The sequence below is a fragment of the Podarcis tiliguerta genome (assembly GCF_965153285.1).
Source record: "Podarcis tiliguerta genome assembly, chromosome: 3".
Classification (NCBI taxonomy): Eukaryota; Metazoa; Chordata; class Lepidosauria; order Squamata; family Lacertidae; genus Podarcis; species Podarcis tiliguerta.
Window position 1 is genome coordinate 22,381,033 of NC_139536.1, and position 22,658 is coordinate 22,403,690.

Sequence of the window (22,658 nt, forward strand, 5' to 3'; positions counted from 1 at the left end):
GACTAGATGACCCTTAGGGTGCCTTCCAACTCTACAATTCTATGATTCCCTCTAGTCCTCACTGAGAAAGGGGAGGTGTCCTGTATCTAGCAGCTAGCAGATCATCCATGCACATTCAAGCAAGCATCTTGTAGCCATTAATGCCTATTAAAGAAATAACTTTAGCAATCTGCTATAAGCTATATAAATGCCTATAGAAAAGTATGTCTCCTTAATAATCACAGCTACGAAAATATGGACAAACTCTCCACATAAGCTGCTCTATTTAGCAGAGTAGAGTAAACCCAACTCAGTACTCGAGAACAAGCCATTTAAAATGTGCCTTCATTAAAACTATACACATTCTGAATCCTTGGAAGCCTGTGTTCAAAGAAAGTTCAGAACATAGCCAGTTTCAGAATGCTGTTTCATCAAAGCTAAATATAGCTCTCTGTGACCACTTAGTCTTTTGCCTTATGTTTATAGCCAGGGTTTGGAATGCATTTTTGACTACAGGAATGGAAAGTACGATTTAAGAGATTTCCTGTTATTTTGCAGGTTTTTAAACCACTGGAACATTTCTTTTTCTAAATCACAACAAGGAAGTACCAAAAATGCCATGTGAATGCATTGCATGCTTTCTTCTTGCTGCCACTGTTAGAATTGTTACTCGTTTGCACTGCGCTTTTCAACACACCAGGATAACACTGGGCAGAAAGTGATGCTGGTGAATGAATGGCAGTGAATAACTCGTCTGGGACAAGCACAATTTAAAGTAGGATTAGGGAAATGTGGACCTCCACATGTTGCTAGACTCAATCCCGTCAGCCCCAATGGTGAGGGATGATGGGATTTGTAGTTCAGTATCATCTGGAGGGTCACAGATTCATCCCTGTTCTAAAGGAATATCTGTATAATCATTTCAAGATTATTTTGCTTCTTTATTTATTTGGCTCCTTGAAGGTCAGGCTTGGTAGTCAGGCAGCCTTCCCCAACCTACTGCCTGTGGATGCCGTTGGAGTCCAAATCCCATCAGCGCCAATGGCCAGGGATGCTTTGACTTGTAGTCCAATAACATCTAGATCAGCCTTTCTCAACCTGTGGGTCCCCAGATGTTGTTGAACTACAACTCCCATCACCCCTAGCTAGCAAGGCCAGAGCTCAGGGATGGTGGGAATTGTAGTCCAACAAAATCTGGGGACCCACAGGTTGAGAACCACTGACCTAGATCAGTGGCGTAGCGTGGGGGGTGCAGGGGGGCTGGCCGCACCGGGCGCAACATCTGGGGGGCGCGCTCGCACTCGCAGCTCTCTGCCCCTACTAAAATCCACGGGTTAGGGGGCACAAATTATTTGCCTTGCCCCGGGTGCTGACAACCCACGCTACGCCACTGATCTAGATGGACTTAGGTTGGGGGAGTCTGATATAAGGGCATGGTTCTTGCTGTGGACATCAGCGGTTCTGGGTTCAATTTCCAGTTGAGCCCATATGTTGGAAGAGAGGCATGTTTCCTCCCAGGACCATTTTCTCTCTTTATCCGCCTTGCCTCTCAGCTGATCTAGAGTGTTTTAAGCTTCCCATTGCCACCACCATCTCCTTTGGTAATTCCAATGGGCCTGGAGGAGAAGGATGCAGGGATGCAGGATCTCCATTGTTGGAAGGTAGCAGGGGTTGTGGGAACAGTGCATTGACCAAGCCTCTGTCCTCTGCTCCTCCAACAATGGAGATCCTGGTTTTCTGTCCCCATATGCGCCTCTTCCAGACCAATGTACAACACAAATCCTGGCTTGGAGGCACTCTTGTTCAATGAGCTGAGTGGAGGTACTCAGATATCTGCCTCCAAGTCCAGGCTTACTGGTGCTTTTGGATGCACCTATGTTGGGGCGGGGATGCGGGTGGTGCTGTGGGTAAAACCTCAGTGCCTAGGACTTGCCGATTGTATGGTCGGCGGTTCGAATCCCCGCGGCAGGGTGAGCTCCCGTCTTTCGGTCCCAGCTCCTGCCCACCTAGCAGGTCGAAAGCACCCCTAAGTGCAAGTAGATAAATAGGTACCGCTTTATAGTGGGAAGGTAAACGGCGTCTCCGTGTGCTGCGCTGGTGCTGGCTCGCCAGAGCAGCTTCATCACGCTGGCCACGTGACCCGGAAGTGTCTCCGGACAGTGCTGGCCCCTGGCCTCCTAAGTGGGATGGGCGCACAACCCTAGAGTCAGACACGACTGGCTCGTACGGGCAGGGGTACCTTTTTATGTTGGGGCGAGGGGGAGGAGGTCCTAGCAAAATGGTACAGCACATGCTTGACAACTCAGGCGGGAGTGGATTTAGAAGCAGATAACCAGGCCACTGCTTTGAGAGGCAGAGTTTGGGCTTGCCAGGCTCAGGAAACATCCGCCACATGCTATCTTAGCAATTATCCATTCCATGGCTGAAATAAATAGTATAAACAGTTCATATGGTATGAATAAATATAGATTTACAGAGCCTGGCATGCACATTTATCAACTTATATGACAGGGATGTATTATTTATGGATGCAAACTGCGTGCCAAAGTCATGAAATCGGCTACAAGTGCAATGAAAAAGGAACATATTCAAAAGCTAAAGAGACAGAGGGACAGAGTAGATGTTCCTTCCCTGGAGCACAATTTGTTGTAGGACTGACTCTTGCCAGTATAGTCTCCAGTCAAAATGAGACCTTGGGAAGTGTTGCTGGTCCACATAGAACAGGGGTGAAGAAACCTCACCAGCACAGGAGCCTTCTGGGGTCCACAGCAGGGTTACAGACAAAAGTGGCTGTAGCGATGAATGTGTCACCTTTGTGCAACAGGATGGTTTCTGCTCCAGTCACGCACCCCTCCCTATCTCCCATCCAGGCAAGCCAGAGGCATTATCAGAGTTCAAGGTAAACATTCCACACAGGCAAAAACACACAATGAGGATGTGAAGCAATGCAGGTGAGGTGTGTGACCTGGGGGAAGAGGGTGTGACTGTGAAAGGGACATGGCCTAGGGGGAATAGAGGGGCCTTGAGGCCAACATTTGGCCTCTGGGCTTGAGGTTCCAAACCCCTGGTGTAGAAGAATATATACTGGGTCAGATGGTCCTTGTGAAACGCTTTCTTCCTAAAGAGTATTTTTTTTAAATAGAGAACCAGCCTGTTCCTCATCTGCAACAGCTAGGCCCCACCTGCACTGTACTGTTAATGCAGCATCATACGACTTAAACTGACATGGCTTCCCCCAAATAATCTTAGGAAGTGTAGTTTGCTAAGCTTGATGAGAGTTGTAGGTCTGTTAATAACTTTCTTAGCAACTTTAGCAAAGCTACAATTTCCAGGATTCTTTGTGGGAAACATGGCTGTTTAAAGTGGTATGATACCACACAGTGAGTCTGTACTCATTTACCTGGAAGTAAAGACTGTGCTGTTAGTGACCCAGGAAGACCAGAGTCTCATTATAGGAAGAACTTGCTGGAACAGGCCAAGGCAGGGCCAAACCAAGACATTTTGGCACTTGAGGTGAACCACAAAACGGTGTCCTCCCTCCCCTTAAGGGAAAAAGTGATGAATCAGTATCAAAGGGAAGGGGGGGAATTAGGATCTGCTGCCCCTGTGAATCCTGCCACCCAAGGCAGTTGCCTCACCATGCCTCATGTGTGGGCCTGACCTTGGCCAAGGTAGATGGCACATCTCTTTCAGGATCCCTTTCTGGATCCTTTGCTAGCCAGATGCCTATGGGAAGCCCACAAGCAAGACCTGAGTACCAGATCCTTCTCCCTGCTTGTGTTTCCCAGGAACCAGCATCCAGAGGCCTACTGCCTCTGACAGTGGAGGCAGAACATTTTTGCACAGCAGGCTAGTTATATACATGACTTTCTTCTTCTATAGGCAGCTGGGCAGGGCCGCAACCACAAAAAGTGGGCTAGGCCCCCTTTGGCTATTGCCTCTTGGCAAAGGAATGGCTTTAAATTCTCAAACAGCTTAAGGCAGACATGCTTGGCAGTGGTAGAGTTTGACAAACACTTCTAACGTTTAGGCTCCAGTACCCAGTTGTATAAGAGCCAGGACCAAATGTTAAGGCAGAAGCCAGGCACACAGCTCAACATAAAGCTCGAGTTTCTGGGCGCCACCATCCAATGTTTCATTTTCCTCCCCCTCTCATAATCCTAGAAACCCAATTGAGGCATTGAATGAAGCTGAATGTTAGAAGATTCAGGATATACAAGGGAAGGACTTCGCCACGCATGGGGTTCACTATCTCAAGATGTTGACCATGGCTGTCAGCATGGATGATTTTAAATGGGGATTAGACATATTCAGTCAATGGCTACTGGTCAGGATTAGGGATGGTAGAGGAATCTGGTTCAAAGGCATTTCTGCAGCCTAATTTTATTATTAATGCACAAGTACTATTATTGTACTATACACAAGTGCGCTCCCGTCGTTCGGTCCCAGCGCCTGCCAACCTAGCAGGTCGAAAGCACCCCCGGGTGCAAGTAGATAAATAGGGACCGCTTACCAGCGGGAAGGTAAATGGCGTTCCGTGTGCTGCGCTGGCTCGCCAGATGCAGCTTGTCACGCTGGCCACGTGACCCGGAAGTGTCTGCGGACAGCGCTGGCTCCCGGCCTCTTAAGTGAGATGGGCGCACAACCCTAGAGTCTGGCAAGACTGGCCCGTACGGGCAGGGGTACCTTTACCTTTACTATTATTTATTTTCTTGCATTTATATCCCATCTTTTTTGTCAAGGAAATAAAGGTGGTGTACATGGTTCTCACCCTCCTTCCTTAATTATCACAACAACCATGTGAGGTAGGTTAGGCTGAGAGGCAGTTACTGACCCCAAGTCACCCAGTGAGCTTCATGACTGAGTGGTGATTTGAACCCTGGTCTTCCAGTTCCTTGCCCAGTGCTCTAAGCACTACGCCACAAAGACTCTCATTCTTACTCTCTACAAGAATATAACATTGTTATATAAAGTCCTCTCTCTCTCCCCCTCTCTTAGAAAAAAAGGTACCAGTACTCACCATGAAGTTGTTATACTAAATGTATAACCCTTTTAAAATTTGGGGGGGGGGGGAAGGTGCCAGCAATGCATACCCTTGAGTACCCCCAGAAAAAAAGCACTGGCTATATATGCATTTGTACATCTGTTTGCATTCTGGTAGCTGCAGTCTCTAAGGAGAATGAAACATTAGTTATGTTGTATGCATGGTGGGAGATGTGGATACATACATACCTGCTGCCTGAACTCTTAAAAGACTTGTGGATGGTTGGCAGTCTTCAGAATTGCAGAATTTGCCCTCTGCCAGGCTCCAGGGTACACTGGCTACAATGTACAGGGTACATTGGATTCATAAGTCCAATATAGGGATGGACACAGACACCATCAGTTCTGTATATGTTCACCCATAACTCGGGCCCATCCCATTTTTGTGTTAATCAACATTTTAAAAATGAAATCGGCATTAAAGAATTGCCATATAGCAAGTCTCCATACAGATTTAATATATCTCTCAAAATACACAGTTCTAAATGTATTTTCTATGCAGCTGAAACCATTTTGTGTGTGTTGCAAACAGGGAAGTGCATTTGTACCTACATTTGATCCACACATTAGTCCAAGGGGTTCAGATCAGGTCAGTTTCCCATGCCCTAAGCACCTCCAAAATAGATGGCTCCAACATACCATGAGCAAGGGGCGGTCTAGTCAATCAAACTGGCATGCAAGCCAAGGTTTCAAGCCAACAGTGGCAATCTGGGAAATCTCACCTGGAAAATTCTTCTCAGTGCAGAAGGCTGAGTACTCTGGGTACTCTCAGGAGAAAGCACCCCACTCCTCTTGCAGTTGCTTCATTCCTTCCTTGAGCTAAGTAACATTGGTGGTCCTCAGTCCTGCAAAACAAGTCACCGCCAGCTGCAGTTCCTTTGCAGCCAAAGACAGGGCTTGGAACTGATGACTGATTCTTCTTACGACCAGATGCATCTCCTCACTGCTTCAGTGAAGTCAACTGGAGCAGAGTTTTCTGTTCTTTGCAATTGCTTAACTGCTATTGTTGATTTGTTTGGGCTACTTACTAGAAATTATCATCCTGAAAAAAGGGACAAGTGGGAGTGCCGCAACATTCTGTCCTGGGCCCATCGTTGTTTAATTTCTTTATAAACACCGTGGATGATGGAAATGAAGGAATGCTCATAAAATGTACAGATGACACAAAACTGGGAGGGGTAGCTAATGTCGCAAAAGACAAAATCAGGATTCAAGATGGCCTTAAGAGATCGGACCCAAACTCACAACATGAACTCACAACAGGGACAAACGTAAGGTTCTACAATTAGGCAGAAAAAACCAGTTGCACAAATATAATATGGGGGACACTTGGCTTGCGAATAGTACATGTGAAAAGGGATCTTTGTAGACCACAAGCTGATCATTAATCAACAGTAGCAAGAAAAGAGCAAATACTATTCTAGACTGCATCAGCAGAAGTAGAGTGTCCTGATCAATGGAAGTACGGTAATAGCCCTCTCTCCATTCTGCCTTGGTCAGACCACACCTGGAATACTCTAATCATTCTGGGTGCCACAATTTAAGAAGGATATTGACCAACTTGTGCAGAGGATGGCAACCAAGATGATTAAAGGTGTGAAAACCAAACTTTATGAGGAATGGTTGAGGGAGTTGGGGATGTTTAGCCTGGATAAGAGGAGATTGAGAGGAGATATGATAACCATCTTCCAATATCCAAAGGGCTGCCACTTGAAGATTGCACAAACTTGTTTTCTCCTGCTCTGGAGGGTAGGACTGAACCAATGGATTCAAGTACCAAGAAAGGAGATTCTGACTAAACATCAGGAAAAACTTTGAGAGTAAGACCTGGGAGGTGGTAGACCCTCTTTCATGGGAGTTTTAAGTAGATGTTTGATGGCAATCTGTCATGGATGATGAAGAAGAAGAGTTTGGATTTGATATCCCGCTTTATCACTACCCTAAGAGGTCTCAAAGCGGCTAACATTCTCCTTTCCCTCCCCCCCCCACAACAAACACTCTGTGAGATGAGTGGGGCTGAGAGACTTCAGAGAAGTGTGACTAGCCCAAGGTCACCCAGCAGCTGCATGTGGAGGAGCAGAGACGTGAACCCGGTTCCCCAGATTACGAGACTACCGCTCTTAACCACTACACCCCACTTGATGCTTTAGTTAAGATTCTTACATTGCTGGGAACTGGACTAGATGACCCTCAGGGTACCTTCTAACTTTATAATTCTATGATTCCATGAAATGTGGTCTTCCTCCTGCTTGCCACTTTCTATCCTGTTAAAAGTAGAGGATTTCCTCTGCAGAGCAGTTTCCTGGTCCTACTCTTTAAGGACCACTCTTCAAGGGTCAGGGCACACACATGGAAACCTCCCCCACACCTCTACCTAAACAGAAAGGTGTAAAACAAGATAACCCTGTCATTATACCAGAAGCAAAGCAGACCACAGGACACAAACCTACGCAGGTGGCTGGAGAACCCATAGATTGGCAAGTGAAGCCAAACATCGTTCTAAAGCAAACCATGCTCCAACCAGCATAGCCAATGTTCATGGATTATGAGAGTTGTAGACCCAAAACATCTGGAAGTTATCAGATTGGGGGATGTTGCATTATGGAATATATTTCCAGACCATGGTTTGTAGAATCAAGACGTCCCCCACTCTACACCCCAAATGCAAAGGACAATCACTTAGGTCAGGGGCAGGCAACCTAAGGCCTGGGGGCCGGATGTGGCCCATTCGCCTTCTTAATCTGGTCCGCGAATCAGCGTGTTTTTACATAAGTAGAATGTGTCCTTTTATTTAAAATGCATCTCTGGGTTATTTGTGGGGCATAGGAATTTGTTCATTTTTTATTTTATTTTTTCAAAATATAGTCCGGCCCACCACATGGTCTGAGGGACAGTGGACCGGCCCACGGCTGAAAAAGGTTGCTGACCCCTGACTTAGATGGTGTCATCAATTGCACCTTTAGCTACCAGATGTCAGTTCAGTTCCTGTCCACCTGGGCTAGATGTGAATAAGAAGAAACTGAAAGATGTTGTTGGCATTTTCTTAAATCACCTGGATTGAGATTGCAGATCTTACGTTGTACTGAGTCTTTATGTATGCTTTCCCATCCTGCTCACCATTTGTTAATTTAATGCCATTATAATATGTGTAAAAATAAAAAGGAAATAATTCAGGGGAAATTAAGCATACCTAAGACCCATTGAAACCAAGCGCTTACCATTTAAGTTAAGCGCTTAACATTCCCTGGATGGCAGTCATCATTTCACAACTTAAATATCTCATTTTGGAATGGGCTCATTAACTTCAGTGACATTAAGCTGAAGTGGAATTCCTCCCACCCCCCACATTTCTCTGAAGTTTTGTGTTCCTTCTGGAAGCAATGATAAGTCCTTCCTGTTTTGTCTGGTATTTTTTGGCTCATGGAGCAATCGTTTGGCATGCCTGAAACCAGCAGCTGGCAACCTACGGTAGCTGCCAGAGTCCACTGCCCTATCGGGGGCCAATCAGTACTGATCCTTGTCCCCATGCCCTCCATTTAATTTTATTAAATTTATTACTCACTTTCTAAAAACCCAAGTAATAAAAGCAATTTACAATAAAGAAGGATAAAAGAAAGCATAATAGGAAAAAAACTAAAACATAACTACACACATATATATAATAAAATGCTTTACAAAATGCTGAACAACTGGGTATGTGAGCTTCCATTTTAACGCAGTACATTGAGTGTTCTGGTGCATTGCAGGAAGTCAAAATGGAGCCCCCAACCACAGCAGTGGTGAGCTGCCACTTCCAGGTTAGCCCAGGGGAATTCATCAGTGTAAGCTGGGGCTCACCAGAGCACACTTTGAGCAGCTAAAATGAGCTACGGGAGGGGGCCATCTCCCTGCCTAATGGCAGGGTCGGCTCCAAATCATTTCCCTGTTCTTAGGAGTGGGATAGACCGTTGAGCAAGCATAAGATTCCAAATAACTTCCACTCCTCCATCTCAGCCCAAGTTCCTCCAGGGGTGTCGTGCTGCCCTGGCAGTTAACTACCATTGTGGACATCAGTCATTCCTACATCAGTCTGTCTTTGACTTTGGCTGATGCATGGAAGTTGGATGGAGATAAATTTGCTCCCAAGTCAGGAATAGGACCGTGGTGTTAATCTAAAGTAGGTAGGTTACTGGTACTTGTTTTCTATATGTGGTTGCTCACTGACGTTTTCAACAAATGTTTCTTCCTTGTCCCCCATCTTACATCATTGCCAGGAGACACCAAAGCACCCTTAATACTCCTGCAGATTTGTTTGTTCTCTCTCTTCTCTTTCTGTCTCTCCCTTTCCCTCCTTCCTTGCCCTATAACTCAAGCTTTTCAAGCACCACAAGCAGTCTCTGCATTTAGCATCAGATCTGCCACAACAATGCTTTGGCTCTCTGCCACCGCACAGCTTTGAGCAGCTGTACTCTACCCTTAACCCTCCTGCCTTCTCCTCTTCCTTCCTCATTATATCCTCAACATCTGTATCTGTAGATTGCTTGATTGCTTTATTTAGTTATTTAGTTATACATAAAGCTTGTTGCATCCTGAAAGTGGGGAGGGTGGGCAAGACAGCAAACACACACACACACACACACACACACACTGCAAAACAAACAAAGATTTCATCCACATTTTGCAGAATTGCAGAATAGCATCAGCTGAGGCTTGAGGAGGTAATGATTACCAGAATTGCAACAAGTATGGAGGGACAATTTAACCCTTTCTTCCCACCATGAGGAAAATCTCTCCCCTGATTGTGCTTTTTTAGGGCAGTACGAGGGGAAATGTCCGTGTGCGTTGCTCCCAAAATACACAATTTGCACACACTTTTGCCCAATACACACATTTTTGCAAGCCATTTACCCCAGTTTAACACATCTCTCCCCCCCCCCATGATTTTCACTAATATATGCATTTGTATGCAAACCTGACCCTCAGTGTAGACATTTGGTACATAGTTTTGGGTTGCCAAATTGCCCCGCAAAATTCAAAGAAACCCAGTGTTTTGGTTTATGCATTGTTTTGACAAGTGTGAATTAGGGAGAATTGCATTACAATGAAACAAAATTTCTCCCCCAACTCTAGCAAACAGTTAAATAATCCTAGAACCATAGAGTTGGAAGGGCATCTAGCCCAAGAGGCATCTAGTCCAACCCCCTGCGATGCAGGAATCTCAGCTAAAGCATCCATGACAGATGGCCATCCAACCTCTGATTAAAAACTTCCTAAGAAGGAGAGTCCACAACCTCCTGAGGGAGACCGTTCCTCACCTTGTGCCTCGCACAATGGCTTACAATCAAACCAACATAAGAAAAAAGAAAAAGTGACACGAGCGGAAGAGGAAAATATGTACATTCAGGTACTGACTCTTAGATAATGGTTATGGCCAGATGGAATGGCCATCTGGCGAAGAGCCATTGCTCAGTGCTAGAGCATCTGCCTTGCATGTGGAAGGTCTCGGGTTCAACCCCTGGTATCTGCAGGTAGGACTGAGAATGTCCCTGGTCTGAAACCCTTGAGTGCTACTGCCAGGCAGTGTAGACCATGGGTAGACAAACTAAGGCCCAGAGGCCGGATCTGGCCCAATCACCTTCTAAATCCGGCCCATGGAAGGTCCAGGAATCAGCGTGTTTTTACATGAGTAAAATGTGTATTTTTATTTAAAATGCATCTCTGTGTTATTTGTGGGGCATAGGAATTTGTTCATCCCCCCCCCCCCAAATATAGTCCGGAGCCCCACAAGGTCTGAGGAACAGTGGACTGGCCCCCCTGCTGAAAAAGTTTGCTGACCCCTGGTGTAGACAACACTGAACTGGGTGGATCAATGGTCTGACACAGATTAAAGCAGCTTCCTAAGTTCCAGTGTCAGTGTAGGTCATGCTGCCCTGTGCCCAATGGACAAGAGGACTTCGCTGTCGCATCTCACCTTTCGTAAAGGAAAATGCTTCAACACCACTGCCATTCAAGGATCTCTGCTCCATAGCTTTCTTGGAATTAAAATCAATCCAGCCATGCAAAATGGAAAGTGTGTGAATGACTGGCTGTCCCAAAGTCAGAATTTGATATTAGATTTCACTTCAGGCTATAAGTTGGGAAGCACACATTTGAACGCACTGCCATATCACAAAAACAACACCAACACATTCCTGCATGGGGGGGGGGAGCTGTGTCAGAGTGAAGGAGCATTTCCTCCTATTTTCCTTTCCCTGCACTGCATGATGCATCTTTTAGTGGTGCTAGGGATATTCAAACATTGAAACCCCTCCCATTTCCGAACTGGTACTGTCCAGTTTTATAACTTTGTTTCTGCTGTAGAAATTGAACTCTCTGCATAGTTGGCCCCCTGTAACCATTGAGAATGCCAGCTCTAAGCAGACACAGGTTGCAACTTGCGACTGTCTCCCCCAAAGCCATCTCCATTAACGTTAGGAGATATTCTGGAATAAATTGGTTGAAGTCTCTCTGGTTCTCACTGGGCGGGGGCAGGGGGAGCCATAAAATCCAATGTGGGAAGTGACTTGTGGTCTTTCCCATATGATCTTAATTTTGGATAGGCACATCTTTTAGAAAGAGAGGGAGAAGGTTAACACTTTGCAGATGAGAGTGCTCTATCTAAATCCGCTATCTGCTAGAGTTTCCTGTGCTCAGAGCCATTTTTCAGACATTTCATATACACAACTTTGTTTTCAATTTAGATGCAGGGCTTCAACTTGGAAGACATTTGTAAGGCCCAAATGATGAATTTCCAAGTTGACAACTGTGATCTCCCATCCCACCCCTCTCCAAAAAGACACAATTAGCATTGTATGCTAGAATCTGTTCTGTGAAACATTTTCCAAGAATGTTTCAATTTTTTCTTTTTCTTCTTCTTCTTTTACAGCCTGTTGCTTCTAGGAGGGCCATAGATGAGTTTAGAAAAAGCTCTGGTTTTGTTAGCGCAAGAAGGGTGTCACTGGAAGATGCAGAGTGCAATACTGCCATCTCTTGGACAGTTGCCTTTTCTAGATTTTCTTGAATTTCCAGATTTTTTAAAAAGCCTAGCTAGACATTGGCCGCATTAACACCATTTTTAAAAGCAGTACCATTCAACTTTAAACAGTCATGGCTCCCCCACAAGAATCCTGGGCCCTGCAATTTGTTAAGGGTACTGAGAATTATAAGAGACCTCCAGTCCCCTCACAAAGCTACACTTACCAGAGTTCCTGGTGAAGAGGGATTGATTGTTTAGACCACTCTGCAAACTATAGCTCTGTAAGGGAGAAAAGGAGTCTCTCAACAACTCTCAGGACCCTTGACAAACTACAGTTCCCAGAATTCTTTGCAGGAAGCCATGAAAGTGGTACCACAATGCTTTAAATGTATGATGTGAAAATCGCTATTGTGGGAAACATATGGCTGCTGACAGCACCACCATGCAAATCCTCTTCACCACCTAGTAAAATAAATGAATGGCAACATGTCCAGAATTTTCACACTCTTGGCAAAATGCAACCAACCAATTGTACCAGGCTTGGGAAAACACTAGAAGCAGTTATGTCATGTTGCACATTTAAGAAGACACCAAGAAACCTGGAAGATCAAGCAAAAGCTGAACAAACAGGGGAAGAAATAAAAATAAAAATAATCACATCATCGTTGCACTATGCATCCCATGTGTAGAAAGCATAAAACAAGCGAGGTCCCAACTAAAGAAGAACGGCAACTTAAACTGATGGAATATGTGCAGTTTGTGGATTTCACATATATAAAAAGAGAACAATAACATACATTTAAAGATTGGAAAATGTTTATTGAATATATGGAGGGAAATTGTGTACACTTGAAAACGTTGGCAGCTTTAAGATAAATCCAACAGTGTAAACAAGTTTTGACAGATGTAATGATGGAATACTGAATGGTTTAGTTTATGTAAAATATGCAGGGATTTATGATATACTAAATGAACCATAGAAAGGGAAGTCACTGACAGTTTAAGGTTGTTTAATTGGATATTCTAAATTGTAAAACAGAAAATGTAATAAAAATTATATATAGAAAGCATACAACATTTCAGTAAGTAAAACAATACATCCATTGTCAACTGTATAAAGCACAATTAAAATGAGGATAAAACAGACAATAGCTGGAGATTCAGGCTAAGAGGGTTGTGACCATAACTGTCTCAGTAGCATAATGATTTCTGAGGCTTACTGCTCCCATGTGAACCACAGTATGCACTGCAAATGGGTACCAAACACTAACGTGGTGGAGCCAGTGTGGTGTAGTGGTTAAGAGCGGTGGACTCGTAATCTGGTGAACCAGGTTCGATTCTCCACTTCTCCACATGCAGCTGCTGGGTGACCTTGGGCTAGTTACACTTCTCTGAAGTCTCTCAGCCTCACTCAGCTCACAGAGTGTTTGTTGTGGGGGAGGAAGGGAAAGGAGATTGTTAGCCGCTTTGAGACTCCTTCAGGTAGTAATAAAGTGGGATATCAAATCCAAACTACTACGATTCTTCTTTTTCTTCTTCTTCTTCTTCTTCTTCTTCTTCTTCTGAATGTGTCTCTTTTTTCATGAACCTCTGCGTTTGCAACCAGGCAGCTTGCTCCACTCCTGTGGGCGGTTCGCCCCATCCCTATTATGGATGGTTCACCCGGCCCCCCGGCACTCTGCACCAGGTGCCAAAGAGACTTCCTCTGCCACTGGCCCAAACCCCAAGCATTTCTTCCCAGTCTTCAGAATAATAATGTAGAATGGATTGTTTAGTTCCTTTAGTTTGAACTGAGCAATGTCCTGTAGTGTTTCACTTTCATAAAGTTTTTCAGGTTCAGTGGCGACCACTCTACATTTTCATTCCCTCTTATAAAATTGAATGGCTTGCTTAAGCAGGCGGGCATCACAATAATGATGAAAGTCTGGGGATCCCCAAACCCCCATTATCCCCAACCCTTCATCTGTTATTTCCACTAATGAAAGCAGTCTAAGGTTTTCGCCATTTATGAAGAACATCCTTCTCAAGCTAGACAGGTAAAACCTGAAAAAGAAAGAGGAGCTTAGGTAGAAGCGCCACCTTCACTGCGGCTATTCTACGCTGCTAGGTAAGATTCAGCTCACACTGGCGATGTAAATCCTTCCTAAGCTGCCCCATTAAAGGATGAAAGTTAGGCTTTTTGAGTTGTCTCAGTTCATTTGTGATAATGACTCCCAGGTACTTGAAACAACCTGGGCAGGTTTCCATTTTGAACGTTCTGCTTAGGTAATTTTGCTCTTTCAGAGTAACATTTAAGCATAACATAGAGGATTTCGAAAAGTTCACCTTCAACCCTGATGCATTTTAAAAGTCCAGTAATATCTCTTTTAGTGAGTGCCAGAATTGGACAACATTCTTAACTCCCATCATTCTCAACTAGCATAGCCTATGACTAGGGATGATGAAAGCTTTAATCCAACAACATCTGAAAGGCCACAGGTTCTTTTCTTTTTAAAAATTTGTTTAATCATTTTTTCGATACAAACATCAACCGCAAAAGACACATACAACAAAAACCATAATAATATTTGTCAATTCAGATTTGAATACACTGAACTGAATTGAATTGAATACAACTACACCTTTTTAAACAATATTTTTCCACCTCTTTCTCCTCCCCCTGCTTCCCACCACTATCCGCCTTATCGCTTAAATATTCGTTCCAGATTTCTTTATATTTATCCATTCTTATTTTGCGTCGCCATGCAATTCGTTCATATGTAGTTTATCTGTCCATATTATCAATCCATGTGCTCATTCCTGACCTATGACGACTTTGGAGTCAACCTTCCTTCTGTAAGTTCAGCAAGGAATCTGCCCTGGGGAAACACTGAGCTGTTGCATAATGGAGTCCTTGCTTCATTTGCTTTCAGTTTCCCCAGAGAAGGGTCAGGGTGCGATTTGTTGACCTTCCTGGTATTTCCATACTGATGGAAATATGAATGTCTGAGACACGCTGCAGAATTGATGCTTGTGAATTGACAGGAGGGACACACACACACACACACACACACGGCAACCCATCGTGTGCCACTTATATTTCTGAATAAATAAAAACTGGGGCGGAAACTATGATCTGATCTCTGACCAGAGGAATAAAAACATTCCGACAGTTTCCCTCTCCGCCGTTGCAGATGGTTCTCAAGCATCATGCTGGGCTCCCCTTTGGCTATGCAAACTTTCGTGACTATGGGAGTGAAAGGGAAGAGGCATGGCATTATAATAAAACCCACAGCCCCAACCTACCATTTAGGCATCGGCAACACAGAACTCTTTTCACATGCGACGATTATTCCTGAAAGGTTGCAGCCAGTTTCTCTTTCTGGCAGCTGCAATTTTAGGAAATCATAAACGCTGGAGATGGAACACAGTTAGATCATCTATGCAAAATTAGCTTCCAAGGATGGTCTGTGTGTGCATATTCCAGCCCAGCATTGGCAAACGAACTGGGCCTCTTGCAGAGGGCGCAGTTGCCAAGAGCATAGGAGAAAACACTGTGGAAGATTTCTAGCTTGCAATGTTTGGATGTTCTTAGGTAGAGCTGTTTTGAGGGAAAGCCTTAGCAATACTATTTCTAGGCCCTCGACTGCAAACTCAGCTTTGCCACATCCTTACCTGCCCTGCACCTGGCAACTTATTATGCCAGGTATGTAGCACATGGGCACAGCTTAGCAAAAATGGCCTCATGGCGCAAACAGGGCCCAGAGGGCAGAGTTTCTCCACCGCTTTGCCTTCATCAACCAATGAATCAATCACATTCGACACCATTTCTAAAAGGTCTGCGTTTACTCCCAGTACGTTTCCGAGCACAATCCAAACCTTTAGAAGACATCTGAAGGCAGTCCAGTATCAGGAAGTTTTTCATGTTTGACGTTTTGCTGTGCTGTGTTTTTATTATGCTAGAAGTCACCCAGAGTGGCTGGGATATGAATAATAAAAGATATTATTATTATTATTATTATTATTATTATTATTATTATTATTCCCTATTCTTCTAAAGTGCTCATAGTACACATTCCATTTTTGAGTTTTAAGTGTGCTGGGATTTCTCCCTGGAGAAAAAATCAGTCAGCAGATTCTGCCTGACTGAAATGCTGCAAATATACTGTATCTTTACTTCCAGGGAGAGATGCTTGTGGGATTTTCTGCCTCAGGTGCACTGGCTGCCAACTACCTAATAGGCTAAGTTCAAGGTGCTGATATTTGTGAACAAAGCCCTAAATAGTTTGGGACCAGGATAACTGAAACATCACAGCACTTCTTCTATACCCAACCAGTCACTGTGCTCTCATGAGAGGGCATATTGCAGGTGATATTATTATTGTTGTTAATTAAATTTGTATACCGCCCTATACCCATAGGTAGTTCACAGGATAAAAAATCTTATCAGATACAATCTCATCAGGAAGTTTATTCCATATAGGAATCAGGCTTTTAGTGTGGAGGGATCTACCGACTGAAATCCCTTCTTTTGCATGTATCAGACAGGCGTTGCTTCTGTTGTCTTTTCAGCACCTTTTAAAACCTTCCTTTTTTAACAAAACGTTTGCGTGGAAATTCTTATGCCTACTCTGTATCTGATTGGAATCGATGTTGTGTTTATATGGATTCCCTTCACGCCTCTTCAAAGGGTTTGATGAATCCAAAAGACTTCACACAAGAGCTTGATTTTCTTCTCTTGTTTACCTTCCCGATGCCCACCTGCCTGGAACTGGTGCAAAACTTGATTTTTGTATTTCACTAGCTGGTGAATTTAGAAAAATGATGCGCTCTCTTTCACACACAAAACTTATATTACTTTTTGAGCCTCTTCTCCTCCATTGTGATATTCTGTAGCTACTATTCATGCCAAGGACAGATTAGAGACTTTTGAGTTGCAATCACCATTTTCTCTGATGCAGTGACTGGAGTAAGAATCACTTTTAAAGTCGCTGAAAGATTAAAGCCTCAGTTCCTTAATCTGCAAAATGGTCATTTTAAAGGCTGCAACCTTGCATTCCCTGCCTTGGAAGCAAAAATCCCCATGAACTCAGCATTACAGATTTTTCAAGAAACAAGGATAATATTGTACGCCCAGGAGGACGCCCACCACACCTCGTCTGCAATGCAGATGACTGAGATATGGATTGCAGTTCACACTCATCTGCAGAGAACAATAGGATGTGCATGCAGTAGTGGCAGAATGTGTAACTGGTGTGCAGTTACACTTGTGCCCAGCACAGTGTTGGATGGGGTCTACTCTCTACCTCTCCCCCCCCCTTGTGTGAATCCACTACATGCCATCGGTGTGCAATGCTATGTGGATGGGTGGTTTATTTTATTATTGTTCTGTAAGCCCCTCTGCAAGCCTAAAGAGTAGTGTAAATTGCTTTAAGTAAATAAAGAATTTATTCGTGACTCTGCTGATACTGCAAGGCAGGCTTAGTTTGCACTTATTCCAAGTTGATCTCCACATGCCAAGGAGTGTGGTGGAGACTCCTTCTTTGGAGGTCTTTAAGCAGAGGCTTGACAACCATATGTCAGGAGTGCTCTGATGGTGTTTCCTGCTTGGCAGGGGGTAGGACTCGATGGCCCTTGTGGTCTCTTCCAACTCTATGATTCTATGATTCTGTGAATCTCTTTATGAACACTATGTGGATAGTGTCCAGTCTGTCAGGCCTTCACTCAGGGTCGTCTTACCCATAGGTGCTAGGGGCGCGGGGCACCCGGACGCCGGACTCTCAGGGGTGCCAGGCTGAGAGTCGGGGGCCCAAGAGTTGAGTCCGGGGAAGAGCAGGCTCTTCTGCTGCGGGCAGCTCTGCGCCGCACGTTTGGGGACAACTGAGCCAGCAAGACGCTGAGGCGGCCACCTGGCTCTGCCCTCCTGCGCGCCTGGGACTGCGCAACCTGGGGGAGGGGGCACTGGGCGGATCTTTCCACCCTGGCGCCACATATGCTTAATATAGCCCTGCCTTCGCTCTTTCCAGTGCAACACAATTGAAGAATAAAAATCCATGCTGGGTTTAAGCTAAAAGCCAATTTATAAACTTTTTAAAAGTAAGCGCCACATATTATTTTCTTCCTTGATCACTATCACGAAAAATACATTCTCCTAAAACACTTTCCCAGCACACAGGAAGGGTAATAGCCACAGAATGCGGCCATCAAATCCTTTACATTATAAAATCGCAGGGAAGTTTGAGTGCTGACCCACTGTTCCCTAGAGGCGGAGATTTCATTTCCAGGGCCGATTCTAACAGGCCTGCTGAATAATGCTCAGCTCACAGAGAAGCAAAATAAAAATGCCATTCATAATCACACACTTTCCGTCTGTCTCTTGTCATCTTACATGGAACCCCAGCAATCAATTTGCTTCCAAAATCTTGGCTTTGGAAGATATCGGTCTCACTCACACACAAAACCCATCCTATCCCTCCATTTATTGCTCTGGCTTTTCCCCTGACCACTGGAATGCGGGCCTATTGTTTCTCACTCTGAGGAACAAACATTGTGAGTGCTTGGCAAAGAGGCCTCTTATTATTTTTAGAAACTGCTTTCTTTCTCCCTGTGTTTTGCCTGGGGAGTTTCCCCACCCAGGCACGTGGTCACAGCGCCACCTGTTGCCTGAACTGCAGAAAGCGGGCAAGTCATAGGAACAAGTGCTTCCAAAGGCAGAGATGGGAAACCTGTAACTTTCGAGACTTGGTTGGTCTCCAGCTCCCATTAGTTCCAGCCAGCATGGGCAGTGCTCAGGGATGATGGGAGCTGGAGTCTAACACATCTGGAGGGCTACAGGTTCCCCATCCCTCCAATATTATTATTTGCTGTACTCATTTCTGGAGCCGGCTTAAAAACATTCCTGTTTAGATCCTTAGAAAGTTGAGATAATTTTACTGTTTTAGTATTTTAACTTAAAGGTAAAGGGACCCCTGACCATTAGGTCCAGTCGTGACCGACTCTGGGGTTGCGGCACTCATCTCGTTTTATTGGCCGAGGGAGCCGGCGTACAGCTTCCGGGTCATGTGGCCAGCATGACTAAGACGCTTCTGGCGAACCAGAGCAGCGCACAGAAACACTGTTTACTTTCCTGCCGGAGCAGGATTTATCTGCTTATCTATTTATCTACTTGCACTGCTTGCTTTCGAACTGCTAGGTTGGCAGGAGCTGGGACAGAGCAATGGGAGCTCACCCCGTCGTGGGGATTCGAACTGCAGACCTTCTGATCGGCAAGTCCTAGGCTCTGTGGTTTAGCCCACAGCGCCACCCACGTCCCTGTATGTTTTAAAGTAGGGTTGTGAATTTTTCTTGAGTTTACTGTTTTGTCTTTTGCAAACCGCTCTGAGGTATTTTAGCAATCAGGCAGTATATACTTTTATGAAACAATCTTGAGGAGAAACTCTCAGTTTGGGCAGGCAATATTTCACTCCATTTAATAATAATGATGATGATGATTTTTTATTTATACCCTGCCCTTCCCAGTTCAGAAAACCGGGCTCAGGGCGGCTAACAACAAATCTAAAACTCTTAATGGATGCAACAAAAAACAGCATAAAATACAGTAGAAAACGTGAATAACAATAAATTCAAAATTCAAAATCAATTTAGGGGTAAAATCCATCCAATAAACATTGGATGATCACCAGGGCTAGCTAGCTAAATTAGTCCTATTTAGTACAATTTCAATATTAAAAATATACTCAAAGCAATGTAAAGAAAAGAAAAGAAAAGAAAAAGCCTGAGGATGGGTCTCTCTCTCTCTCTCTCTCTCTCTCTCTCTGTGTGTGTGTGTGTGTGCTCCTCTTTCAAGATGTGCATTCCAGTGCTGAAACAGAGAGGACAAAATAATTTCATTTCCCTTCCTTGCAGTGCTTGACAAAAGTAAACATGGCAAGTTATCCACCATGCCAGTTTTGCTTCTCATCTCAAAGATGGATGAATAAATTCACAAGGTGCTTTCATACTCAGCCATCTCTATCCCTAATGATCAAATCACCCAATTCTAGGGCCCCCACAGTCCTTGACATGAGAGGATACCTGTTTTCCTAAGAAACACTGTATTTTTTGCTCTATAACACGCACCCGGCCATAACACGCACGTAGTTTTTAGAGGAGGAAAATCCGTAGGCATGCCACCCGTAGGCATTCCCTCCATAACACGCACAGACATTTCCCCTTACTTTATAGGAGGAAAAAAGTGAGTGTTATGGTGCAAAAAATACGGTAGGTCTTTTCCTTCTCAGATCTTTCCCCTCAGAGCAGCACCACCTTCCCTGAAACCCTAATTTTCCCTGCTGGTGGGGGAGCTTATACCTTAGGAGTAGGATCAGAGAATTGTAGAGTTGGAAGGCACCCAAGAATCATCTAGTCCAACCCCCTGCAATGCAGAAACCTGAATAGCGCCCCCAGCCCTGGGTGGAATCTACACACATTTTTAAAACGCTGTGAAAATGCTTTTAAAAAATAGGTTTTGAAAAATACATTGAATTTTGCATAGCTCACTCTCTAGTGTCAAATCTGTATATTGCATGGTACAACACATTTAAAACGTTTCATTTGCAGCTGCATAGCTGAGTCCTTGCTAGCTGTCATATCTTTCCTCCACTCCTCAAAACATGTTTCTCTAGATATTATGGGAATTGTTTGAAAGAGATGGAGCATTTTGGGAAGGACGTTCATTTTAATTATGAAAACTCTTCCTCCTATTGATAATTTTAATCTGCTCCAAGTTTCAAAATCCTTTTTTATTTCTTTCCAAACCTTATTATAATTATTCTCAAATAAATTGATATTTCCCATGGTTAATTCGATACCTAAATATTTTGCCTTTTTCACAATTTGCATTTTTGTCTTTTCCTGTAGATCTTTTTGATCCTGCTCTTGCATGTTTTTCACCATTAACTTTGTCTTTGTCATATTCATCTTAAATCCTGATACACAGCTGAATTCTAGAATTTTCTCTATTGCTTTTGGGACACTTGTTTCTGGTTCTTCAGTCGTTAAAATGATGTCATCCGCAAACGCCTTGATTTTAAATATTCCCTCCATAGTGTAATCCCTTTTATTTCATCTTCATTTCTTCATTCTGAATTTAAAATTTTGAGAGTTAAAATGAATAATAAGGGCGAAAGCGGACAACCCTGCTTGCTGCCCTTCTAAATTTTTATAATATTGGTGTTGTTTACCATTAAACTGGCTTGTTGTTCTTTATATACAGTGGCAGCTTGGGTTAAGTACTTAATTCGTTCCAGAGGTCTGTTCTTAACCTGAAGCACCACTTTAGCTAATGGGGCCTCCCACTGCTGCTGTGCCGCCGGAGCACAATTTCTGTTCTCATCCTGAAGCAAAGTTCTTAACCCAAGGTACTATTTCTGGGTTAGTGGAGTCTGTAACCTGAAGCGTATGTAACCACTGTATTGCTTTGACACCTCTACAGAATATTTCTCCAAGAGCTGATACTTCTATAGTTTTTTGCAGAAAGGCCCAAGATAGGTTATCAAAGGCTTTTTCAGCGTCTATTAGCATAAATGCTACTTTTTTGCTAGGTCTTAATTCCAAATATTCAATTAAACCAATAACCACTCTACTGTTTGTTGTCATATGTCTGTTTGGTAGAAAGCCTGACTGATCATAATTAATAGTATCTTTTAGAATTGATTTGAGTCTGCTTGCCTGGCAGTCCAGTCATTCATTCATTATTGCATCAGTGCAGGCAAATGAGGGCAAGGCCTTGGACTGTGGCATCAGCAGAGTCACCAGAATCAATTCTTTATTTACTTAAAGCATTTTGCGCTCCTCTTTAGGCTTACAGAGTGGCTTGCTGATCAATGAAAATAAGCCAAGAGTGGCTTTCAGATCAATAATAAAAAAGCCCACCCAAACAGTTGCTACTCTCAGGCTTATAGAACTGAAAGACCCTGGCATAAAATGAAAAAGCAATAGGCAGGAAGCAAACCAATATAGTAGCTACAGAGTTACCATATAAACTACAAAGTTCTTATCATGATTCATAGAGTTGGAAGGGACCTCAAGGGCCTACTCCAACCCTCTGCAATGCAGGAATCTTTTGCCCCACGTGGGGCTCAAACCCACACCCCTGAGATTAAGAGTCTCATGCTCTACCGACTGAGCTATTATTCCAGCAACCAGTTGGGGAGGAAATTGATCAGGTTATGAAGGACCAAAAAGGTGCTGGATCCTTGAGTTTCTTTCTCACCCCTGCTCTCCCCTCATCCCTTATATATTAAGGGGGATTGGTTGTATGTTTTGTGTTTTTAATTCTGCTCCCTCGCGCATACTGAAAAGGAGAGTATTGAGAAAAATAATAAATCCAAAGTCCACAATCGGGTCATACCTTTATTAGGCCCGACAAAAGGTTGCAACTTGCATGCATTCAATCTCCCTTGACAACGTAAAAGTTCCAAAGAGTTAATCAAGAAAAAAAGGGGGGGGGGAGAGAAAAATAATAAGTGTCCTGTGGCACTTTGAAAACTGTCATCTGTGTTGTCGCATTTGTATGTTACACATAGGATAGATGCTCACTCTCACATATCACGCATAGAGGACAAAGAGGGTGATAAAAAGCTATCAATGAATTAATAATAATAATAATAATAATAATAATAAT

General features: G+C 43.8%; 2 protein-coding genes across 2 annotated transcripts in view; both read right to left on the reverse strand.

Annotated features, from left to right (window-relative positions):
* The window catches only part of LOC310674204 (uncharacterized protein), a 128,992-nt gene that overhangs the window by 43,526 nt on the left and 62,808 nt on the right, over positions 1 to 22,658 (reverse strand). The gene's annotated exons all lie outside the window — the stretch shown is intronic.
* The window catches only part of LOC310674203 (uncharacterized protein), a 142,494-nt gene that overhangs the window by 43,524 nt on the left and 76,312 nt on the right, over positions 1 to 22,658 (reverse strand). The gene's annotated exons all lie outside the window — the stretch shown is intronic.